The 11,144-nt window shown below is 50.0% G+C and overlaps 1 long non-coding RNA gene across 1 annotated transcript; it reads left to right on the forward strand.

The window, feature by feature from the left end:
• Positions 1 to 2: 2 nt before the first annotated feature.
• Positions 3 to 10,130, forward strand: LOC135978918 (uncharacterized). Its single transcript, XR_010596263.1, has 2 exons — positions 3 to 118; positions 9,770 to 10,130. It is a non-coding gene; the product is annotated as an uncharacterized LOC135978918 (long non-coding RNA).
• Positions 10,131 to 11,144: the final 1,014 nt, after the last annotated feature.

An 11,144-nucleotide genomic window follows, 5' to 3' on the forward strand; every position in this document is an offset into this window, starting at 1 on the left:
ACACTCACTCCACTCCCCGCACAACCTCCCTCCCCCATGCACACACACACTGCTGTGGACTGTAGTGTCACTGTTCAGCAATGTCAGCTGGTCGTGTTACTGACAGCTACTTTAAAAGGTCAGTTAAAAGTGTCACTTTTGCCGTACACTGTGCATCTGCAGGAAGTTTTATTTAAATTGTAGGATTCTTTTAGTAAAATCAGTTTCTCTCCTTGCAAGCCACTTCTGAACATTTGTGTGCATTTATAGTAAAGCTACTTAACTGTGGTCAGTGTATCAAACAATTGTGATTAACACAAAAACCAGAAAGACGGAATTAATTTTTAAGAAATGGAAAGGACAAAACTCAGAAAATACTAAATTGGAAAATCCCCAATAATAAAAGAGAGATCATAGGGCCCTACATAGATGTGTACCATATTCCGAAACAACTCCTGGGGGTGGAGATGGGCTCAGGGCTCCAGGCTTGATCGATGGAGGGGGAGCTCTGGGTTTGGGGCTCTGGTCTCCCACAACTGGGTAGAGACTCCAGGATCCGGGCTATAGCACCCAGGGCGGAGGGGGGAAGGGAGAACTCCGGGCTTGTGGTCCAGGTTCAAGCCACCAAGAGAGATGAAGGGAAGAGACCTGGTCTTTGGCTGCCATGGGAGGGGGTCAGGACTCCAAGCTTCAGCCGCTGGGGAGGTGGAAGGGAGTGGGGGGTCTGGGCTCTGGGACTCATCCACTGGAGAGCAGGGAGGGAGGTTGGGGCTCTGGACTTCAGCCACAAGAGGGGTGAGGGGGTCAGTGCTCCGGGCTTCTGTCACTGGGGTGACAGCCCCTCCCCCAGTGCACTGGCCCCCCAGACCCTCTCACCTGCTCCGCCAGAGTGAAACCCAGTCCAGCGCATCCCGCTGCAGCTTGCAGCCCCACCATCACCTGGTCCTGCTCCAGGCAGCTGTCAAGCTCCTTGAATTCAAGTTTGTAAACTACTTTGTGACTCCCCAGGTACTTTGCATGTACAGAATATATCACATTGTATCAGTCCTTTGTGCATCCCCTCCCAGAAATCAAAATTCCTAGAGATTTTGGCCGAGTCTCTCAGTGTTGCTAATGGTACCAGCCTCTGTCTGTATGTCTATGTGTGTGTGTGTGTGTGTGTGTATATGCATAAGTTTATTGTGATGTTGTGTGACAAGAGCAAAGACCGTTCTGGTTCAGCTTCTTGTCCTGCCTTCAGTCTGCCAACTTGCTTGGTTGACAATGGCAGGTGAACCCAGGAGCTGATAGACGTGTACTATCCATCTGTCAACAACTTCTTGAATCAGCTATTTTCACAGGTTTTCGAAAGAAGATGAGATTTTACAAAAGGTAATTCCCAGATTCTTTTCCTGCTCCTTAGATCACACTTGACAGGTTGGTGCCTCTTTCATAGATTCCTAGATTCTAGGACTGGAAGGGACCTCGAGAGGTCATTGAGTCCAGTCCCCTGCCCTCATGGCAGGACCAAATACTGTCTAGACCATCCCGGATAGATATTTATCTAACCTACTCTTAAATATCTCCAGAGATGGAGATTCCACAACCTCCCTAGGCAGTTTATTCCAGTATTTACTGAACAAGTTTTCTCCCTCCTCCTTATGACACCCTTTTAGATACCTGAAAACTGCTATCATGTCCCCTCTCAGTCTTCTCTTTTCCAAACTAAACAAATCCAATTCTTTCAGCCTTCCTTCATAGGTCATGTTCTCAAGACCTTTAATCATTCTTGTTGCTCTTCTCTGGACCCTCTCCAATTTCTCCACATCTTCCTTGAAATGTGGTGCCCAGAACTGGACACAATACTCCAGTTGAGGCCTAACCAGCGCAGAGTAGAGCGGAAGAATGACTTCTCATGTCTTGCTCATAACACACCTGTTAATGCATCCCAGAATCATGTTTGCTTTTTTTGCAACAGCATCACACTGTTGACTCATATTTAGCTTGTGGTCCACTATAACGCCTAGATCTCTTTCTGCCGTACTCCTTCCTAGACAGTCTCTTCCCATTCTGTATGTGTGAAACTGATTGTTCCTTCCTAAGTGGAGCACTTTGCATTTGTCTTTTTTAAACTTCATTCTGTGTACCTCAGACCATTTCTCCAATTTGTGCAGATCATTTTGAATTATGACCCTATCCTCCTAAGCAGTTGCAATGCCTCCCAGTTTAGTATCATCTGCAAATTTAATAAGCGTACTTTCTATGCCAATATCTAAGTCATCGATGAAGATATTGAACAGACCCGGTCCCAAAACAGACCCCTGCGGAACCCCACTTGTTATAGCTTTCCAGCAGGATTTGGAACCATTAATAACTACTCTCTGAGTACGCAAAAAGAAGAACAGGAGGACTTGTGGCACCTTAGAGACTAACAAATTTATTAGAGCATAAGCTTTCGTGGACTACAGCCCACTTCTTCGTTAGTCTCTAAGGTGCCACAAGTCCTCCTGTTCTTCTTTTTGCGGATACAGACTAACACGGCTGCTACTCTGAAACCTTTCTCTGAGTACGGTTATCCAGCCAGTTATGCACCTGCCTTATAGTAACCCCATCTAAGTTTGTATTTGCCTAGTTTATCAATAAGAATATCATGCGAGACCCTATCAAATGCCTTACTGAAGTCTAGGTATACCACATCCTCCGCTTCTCCCTTATCCACAAGACTCGTTATCCTATCAAAGAAAGCTATTAGATTGGTTTGACATGATTTGTTCTTTACAAATCTATGCTGGCTATTCCCTATCACATTACCACCTTCCAAGTGTTTGCAGATGATTTCCTTGATTACTTGCTCTTCCCTGACACAGAAGTTAAACTAACTGGTCTGTAGTTTCCTGGGCTGTTTTTATTTCCCTTTTTATAGATGGGCACTATATTTGCCCTTTTCCAGTCCTCTGGAATCTCTCCTGTCTCCCATGATTTTCCAAAGATAATAGCTAGAGGCTCAGATACCTCCTCTATTAGCTCCTTGAGTATTCTCAGGTGCATTTCATCAGGCCCTGGTGACTTGCAGGCATCTAACTTTTCTAAGTGATTTTTAACTTGTTCTTTTTTTATTTTATCTTCTAAACCTACCCCCTTCCCATTAGCATTCACTATGTTAGTCATTCCTTCAGACTTCTCGGTGAAGACCAAAACAAAGAAGTCATTAAGCATCTCTGCCATTTCCAACTTTCCTGTTACTGTTTCTCCCTCCTCACTGAGCAGTGGGCCTACCCTGTCCGTGGTCTTCCTCTTGCTTCTAATGTATTGTGGAAGCAGAGAAAGAACGGACAGGAAGGGGATTGCAATGCCTGACAGTTTGTTAGCAAGAGTTAGGCTAACTGTAACCCTAATAACGGGAGATTTGTAGAAGCGAGGATTGTGTGAGGCGAGTGGGAAAGAACTGTGTGAGAAGTTGTTGCGACCTTGTGTAGATAATGTGTAGATAATATTGTATGTAGACTAGAGTCTAAACAAGTGAGGAAAATAAGATATCAGGATGACCTATGTATAAACAAAATGCAGCTGTTGCTCATTATTGTCTGTAACAAAAGGTATAAATGCTTGCTGTAATTGTTTACCTGAGAGAGACCTGCCTAGGAGAGGGAGACCCTGTGTCCTAGTGCACTCTCTCCCTCTATGCAATTGATAGAGAGAAAATAAAGTATCTGACTTTGCTGTACCCAACCAAAGAGTGAGAACTGTGTTTTTCTCCGACAGTATTGATAAAAAGTCTTCTTGTTTCCCTTTATTCCCATAGACAGTTTGAGCTCATTTTGTGCCTTTGCCTTTCTAATCTTGCCCCTGCATTCCTGTGTTGTTTGCCTATATTTATCCTTTGTAATCTGTCCTAGTTTCCATTTTTTATATGATTCCTTTTATTTTTTAGATCATGCAAGATCTCATGGTTAAGCCAAGGAGGTCTTTTGCAACATTTCCTATCTTTCCTACTCAGCGGAATAGCTTGCTTTTGGGCCCTTAATAGTGTCCCTTTGAAAAACTGCCAACTCTCCTCAGTTGTTTTTCCCCTCAGTTTTGATTCCCATGGGACCTTACCTATCAGCTCTCTGAGCTTACCAAAATCCGCCTTCCTGAAATCCATTGTCTCTATTTTGCTGTACTCCCTTCTACCCTTCCTTAGAACTGTGAACTCTATGATTTCATGACCTTCCCCGTCTACAACAACCCTCCCCAGCAGCTCCCCCAAAATCCCCTTCCTGAGCTGGATCCACCACAGCTATTTCCCTTCCCCAGCCCCTAGGAAGATGGGACGGTCTGGAGCAAAACGGGGTCGTTATTCTGCAGCCTGTCAGGGCGAGAAGGGAAGTTCGTGAGGTTTCTGAATGAGTGTTAGTCCATTTCACACCCCGATTCCCCCAGGCTCTGTCCCTGTAGACAGACACTCTAGACTCTGCCATGCTGGGAAAAGCCTCAGTGACGTTATTACAGCACAGACCCGACCTCTCCCCTGGGACTAAACCCACCAGACGCTAATACACTCTCCTAGGAAAAGAGTCTCTGAGCCAAATGCCAGAAAAGAGCAGAATCAAAGGAGCCGCTTTGGGGGATCCCCCGACACTGTCCCCAGAACAGCCCATTCCCTCAGCAGCGCAGGGAACAGGCAGAGGCAGGAACTGGCTTTTCCTCTCTCTGCCCCTCACCTCTCCCAGGAAAGTCACTGCCCTGGGGGGGCTGCAGGGAATGGAGCTGGGCAAGGCTGGGTGCCCGGAACCTCCCTCCCCACTGATTGCTCCAGCTGCCCCGTCCAGTCTCTCCCCTCTCCCTCCTGCATGAAGAGCCGGTCACTGTCCTGCATTCCCGTGGGCATTTCCTCGCCAATAGCTACAGCCATTGCTAACGGGGTGAGCCTGGGGGCGCTGGGCAGCAGCTCTGAGCCGCGCAGAAACTCCGGGGCAGGGATGGGGCGAGCAGGAGCCATTTCTGCAGAGTCACTTTCCAGCCTGGGCCCAGCACTTACCCCAGATCTCTCGTCTCACCTGCAGTCTCTGGCTCAGGAGCTGATGCCAGCAGAGCCCAGGGGGGTGGGGGGAGGGTGTAAACTATTTCCCTGAATCAAGTCTCCTTCGGCAGCTCAGTCACCATTTCAGCTAGAGCAGAGCTGCGGTACCTGGGCACTGGGCCACCCGGGGCCTTTAACACCACAGCCCTGGGGAGGGGGTGCTGAGATGGACCATCCAGTGAGGAACACAAGTCCTTCTACCCTCCACCACACCCTAGTTTGGAACTGCTGCTGACGGCTCCCCCCACCCGTGGTAACTTTTATCCCCTCTGCCTCCCTCTATCTGGGGGTTTTCCCTTCTGCACCTACCGGACAGGGCAGGCCGCCCCCCCCATCTGAACCTCTAATCTTGTCCCAGTTTTGTTCCCTCTGCCCATCCCTCCCCTCCGATTTCCCCCCTTCAGGGGGATTTTCCCTGCCTTTGATTGCAGGGAGCAGATTCTGATGGCGCGTGAGGGCAGCAACTTGCAGACGTTACTGAGCATGTGATAAGAACATTAGAAGATAAGAACGGCCAGACTGGGTCAGACCAAAGGTCTACTAGCCCAGTGTCCTGTCTGCCAACAGTGGCCAGTGCCAGGTGCCCCAGAGGGAATGAAGAGATAGGAATCATCCAGTGACCCAGCCCCTGTCGCCCAATTCCCAGCTTCTGACAGACAGAGGCTAGGGACACATCTCTGCCCATCCCAGCTAAGCCATTGATGGACCTGTCCTCCATGAACCCATCTAGTTCCCCTTTGATCACAGGACTCTGCTCAGGAACAGTGAAGTTGCAAGTTCTAATAGGAAATAGCTTCTGATCCAAGGGCAGCTCCTCTTCCTCCTCCCCTCCCGTGGGGATGAGCAGCCCCCCCAACTGCCTCTCTGCCCCTGGCCTCCTTCAACCCATTGCCCCCTTCAGCCTCCCCCCAAATGTCCCCTTCCCCCATCTCCCCCTTCAGCCTCCTCCAACTGCCCCCCATCAACCCGTTCAGCCTCCGCCAACTGTTCCCTTTCCCCCACCGCACCTGGTCACATTCAGCCCCCCATTGCCCTCTTCAGCCTCCCGCAACTTCCGCCCCCTGCCCTGGCTCCACCACTCTCAGGTTCCCTTCCCCACAACCATCTGCTTCCTTACCTTGGGTAACAGGGGCAGAAAATGCTTTTGAAAAAAAAACTTTTGCAAAGTAAAAATAAAACAAGCCAAGCAACCCCCTCCCTTGCTTTGTGCTGGGTGCCCAGCTGTGGGCTTGTGTGTGTGTGTGTGGGGGGGGGTGTTGTTCTGAGCACACTCTGTTCAGGGAAGGAAGGGGTGGAGTTGGCCAAAGGGGCAGGTTGAATCTTTAGCAGAGAATTCCTTTCTCCATTCTCAAAAAGAAGAACAGGAGTACTTGTGGCACCTTAGAGACTAACAAATTTATTAGAGCATAAGCTTTCGTGGACTACAGCCCACTTCTTCGGATGCATATAGAATGGAACATATATTGAGGAGATATATATACACACATACAGAGAGCATAAACAGGTGGGAGTTGTCTTACCAACTCTGAGAGGCCAATTAATTAAGAGAAAAAAAAAACTTTTGAAGTGATAATCAAGCTAGCCCAGCGGGGCCGGGGAACAGGGGGGCCGGGGGCGCCAAGCGCCGGGGGCCGGCGGGGCCGAGCGCCGGCGGTGCCGGGGACCGGGGTCGCTGAGCGCTGGGGGCCAGCGGGGCTGAGCGCCGGGGGTGCCAGGGACTGGGGGCACCGAGGACCAGGGGGGCCGGGGGCAGGCGGGGCCGAGCACCGGGGATGCCGGGGACCGGGGGCACTGAGGACCAGGGGGGCGGGGGCCGGCGGGGCTGAGCGCCGGCGGTGCTGGGGGCCGGCGGGACCGAGCGCCGGCGGTGTCGGGGACCGGGGGCACCGAGCGCCGGAGACCAGCGGGGTCGGGGACCAGGGGGGCCGGGGGCCGGAGGGGCCGAGCGCTGGCGGAGCCGGGGGGGTGCTCGGCCGGGGTCCGGGGTCCGGGCCGGGGGGTGCTGAGCGGGCCAGCGGGGCTGGGGTGTGCTGAGCGGGCCAGGGGTGTTCGGCCGGGGGCCTGGGGGCCGGCGGGGCTGGGGGGTGCTGAGCGGGTCGGGGGGTGCTCGGCTGGGGGTCCGGGGGGTACTGAGCGGGCCGGCGGGGCTGGGGGGTGCTGAGCGGGCCAGGGGTGTTCGGCCGGGGGCCTGGGGGCCGGCAGGGCTGGGGGGTGCTGAACGGGCCGGGGGGTGCTCGGCCGGGGGTCCGGGGGGTGCTGAGCGGGCCGGCGGGGCTGGGGGGTGCTGAGCGGGCCAGGGGTGTTCGGCCGGGGGCCCGGGGGCAGGGCCAGGGACCGGCAGTGCTGGGCGGGCCAGGGGTGCTCGGCCGGGGGCCGGGCCCGGGGCCGGCACCCCAGAGCCCGAGCCGACCCAGGCTGGAAACACCGGGGGGGCAAGCCTGGGCTGTGCCTCCTCCGCCCACACCCCCCCCCCTTACCTGCTTCAGGCTTCCCGTGAATCAAATGTTTGCGGGAAGCAGGGGAAGGGGCGGAATTGGGGCGTGGGCGGGGCCGGGACCCGGTGGAGTGTCCTCCTTTTGGAGGCTCAAAATATGGTAACTCAAGACAAGTGGAGACTTGGGGAGCTCCTGGGAAGTTGGCAGGAGATGGGGCTGAGCGGCCTTGAGTGAGTTAAGAGTAGTTTCAGGTTTTGCACCTGCCCAAGTGCCCCACCAGTGTTTGTGGTTTTATGATCACAAGCCCTGATGCTGCAATGAACCGCACAGACTCCAGTGGGGCTCAGCACGGATGTAGGGATCCACCCATGGGGTTTTCAGTGCAGGATCAAGGCCATGCTTTTCTGCTTCGCCTGGTCTGCTCTAATGAGTCTAATTGGCATTGTTGTGTTGGTTGGGGTGTGATTTTTACTAACGTAGATATGCCAGTAAAGCGGTAGTATGGACACAGTTATACTGGTATCGTTCATCCCGGTCAGGGAAATCCAATAAGCACTTCTATACCAATATAAATATGTCCACACTAGAGGATTTTGACAGTATAGCTCCTAGCGTAGACCTGGTCTACCCTTAAAATTTTTGCCAGTGTAGCTATGTTATCAAGCGTGGAAAAAATCACACCCCATAACTGACCTGATTGTGTTGGCAAAAGCACAAGTGTAGATGCAGTTATACAAGCAAAACCATGCTTTTGCTGATATCGTTTATTTCATCCCTGATAGAAATTTATCTAACCTACTCTTAAATATCTCCAGAGATGGAGATTCCACAACCTCCCTAGGCAATTTATTCCAGTGTTTAACCACACTGACAGGAACTTTTTCCTAATGTCCAACCTAGACCTCCCTTGCTGCAGTTTAAGCCCATTGCTTCTTGTTCTATCCTTAGAGGCTAAGGTGAACAAGTTTTCTCCCTCCTCCTTATAACACCCTTTTAGATACCTGAAAACTGCTATCATGTCCCCTCTCAGTCTTCTCTTTTCCAAACTAAACAAACCCAATTCTTTCAGCCTTCCTTCATAGGTCATGTTCTCTAGACCTTTAATCATTCTTGTTGCTCTTCTCTGGACCCTTTCCAGTTTCTCCACATCTTTCTTGAAATGCGGTGCCCAGAACTGGACATAATACTCCAGCTGAGGCCTAACCAGAGCAGAGTAGAGCGGAAGAATGACTTCTCGTGACTTGCTCACAACACACCTGTTAATACATCCCAGAATCATGTTTGCTTTTTTTGCAACAGCATCACTCTGTTGACTCATATTTAGCTTGTGGTCCACTATAACCCCTAGATCCCTTTCTGCCGTACTCCTTCCTAGACAGTCTCTTCCCATTCTGTATGTGTGAAACTGATTTTTTTCTTCCTAAGTGGACCACTTTGCATTGTGTAAATCTTTCAGGACGTGGGCCTTAATAATTCCTGAAAATTTTCTGCTACTGAAAAGCTCTATGATTCTCTAAAAACAATGGTCACAGTACAGTAGTGTAGAATCCCAGCTCTCCTGTTGTGCAGTGCAAAGCGGGAAAATCAGGGATCTACTATGTATAATTGTGAACATGCACATCATGCTGTCCTTTGTCCTCATTCACTACCAGAGCCAATCCTGCTAATAGGCAGGATTTGTCTGGTTAACAAGCCGATATTTACAAGAATTTCACTTCCTCATGAGGGACTGCACACCATGCCTGCATGTCTCTGCAATAACAATGAACCCAGTGCCCTGGGCTAGATTTGCATTCTAATAGAGCCTGGGAACCCCAGTCACAAATACAGTGCAGGCAGGCAGGTCTCTGCCCCCAAAGAACTTACAGTTGACGTGTAAGATGAGATAACAGATGGTGGGGGAGTACAAGGAAACATTGAGACCGTATTGGTGAACGTGATAGGCTATGGTCTCAGCGCTCTCGCTGCTGATAAGCACTACAGCATTGGTGCCTCATCAGCTGGGCAACTTATGTGGTAAGGTGGATTGGAGTCTTAGTGTGAAGGGGATATTTAACCATTGCAACAACTTGCCAAGGGCTGTAGCGGATTGCCCATCACTGGTAATTTTTAAATCAGGATTGGATGTTTTTCTGAAAGATCTGCTCTAGGGGTTATTTGGGGGAAGTTCTGTAGCTTGTGTTATACAGATCAGGCTAGATGATCACGATGGTCCCTTCTGGCCTTGGAATCTGACATTTAAGATGACTTTGGGGGAGGGGTGGTGTGTGGTACATAGCACTGAACGAGGTGACATGTATGTTTTGCTTTTCAGGTGTCCATTGTGGAAGGCATATAACCTCTCATGGGCTGGCGCTGAACTGCTGCACAGATCTTACGTGGTTTGATCACATTGTTCCTTGTGGACTCGAAGGGATGGGTGTCACCTCCCTGAGCGAAGAACTCCAGAGACATGTCACAGTTGATGAAATCACTGAGCCTTTTCTGGATTCTTTTGAAGAAGTGTTTCAGTGCACCCTAACTTCCCATGAGGAATCTATCGGATAAAGGGCTCCGAGTGCCTCACTTACCTGTGGAAATGTGAATATTTCTTTGGTGCTTTCATGGTGTTACTAGAAATCCAGCTTCCTTGTTCCATCTTCCTATCAGCAATTAAATACGTGTAACAAACTGTACTCCTCGCATTTGAAACATATTTCTTGCTTTTGTAAAAATGAGCTGCTGTGTCTTTAAGTATACATGGGTCTTTTAAAAAAACAACGAGGAGTACTTGTGGCACCTTAGAGACTAAAAAATTTATTTGGGCATAAGCTTTCATGGGCTAAAACCCACTTCATCAGATGCATGGAGTGGAAAATACAGTAGGCAGGTATATATACACAGTACATGAAAAGATGGGAGCTGCCTGACCAAGTGGGGGGGTCAGTGCTAACAAGACAATTCAATTAAAGTGGAAGTGGGCTATTCTCAACAGTTAGGATACCAAGGGAGGAAAAATCACTTTTATAGTGGTAACGAGGCCAATGTAATCAGGGTGGCCCTTTTCAAACAGTTGACAAGAAGGTGTGAGTAACAGTACGGGGAAATTGGTTTTTGTAGTGACCCATCCACTCCCAGTCTTTATTCAGGCCTAATTTGATAGTGTCCAGTTTGCAAATTAATTCCAGTTCTGCAGTTTTTCATTGGAGTCTGTTTTTGAAGTTTTTTTGTTGAAGAATTGCCACTTTTAAGTCTGTTATTGAGTGTCCAGGGAGATTGACGTGCTCTCCTACTGGTTTTTGAATGTTATAATTCTTGACATCTGATTTGTGTCCATTAATTCTTTTGTGTAGAGACTCTGCGGTTTGGCCAATGTACATGGCAGAGGGGCATTGCTGGCACATGATGGCATATATCACATTGGTAGATGTGCAGGTGAACGAGCCCCTGATGGTGTGGCTGATGTGGTTAGGTCCTATGATGGTGTCCCTTGAATAGATATGCGGACAAAGTTGGCAACAGGGTTTGTTGCAGTGATATGTTCCTGGGTTCGTGTTTTTTTTTGTGTGGTGTGTAGTTGCTGGTGAGTATTTGCTTCAGGTTGGGGGGCTGTCTGTAAGCGAGGACTGGACTGTCTCCCAAGGTCTGTGAGAGTGAGGGATCATCCTTCAGGATAGGTTGCAGATCCTTGTTGATGCGCTGGAGAGGTT

Source organism: Chrysemys picta, unplaced genomic scaffold, assembly GCF_011386835.1.
Source record: "Chrysemys picta bellii isolate R12L10 unplaced genomic scaffold, ASM1138683v2 scaf528, whole genome shotgun sequence".
Lineage (NCBI taxonomy): Eukaryota > Metazoa > Chordata > Testudines > Emydidae > Chrysemys > Chrysemys picta.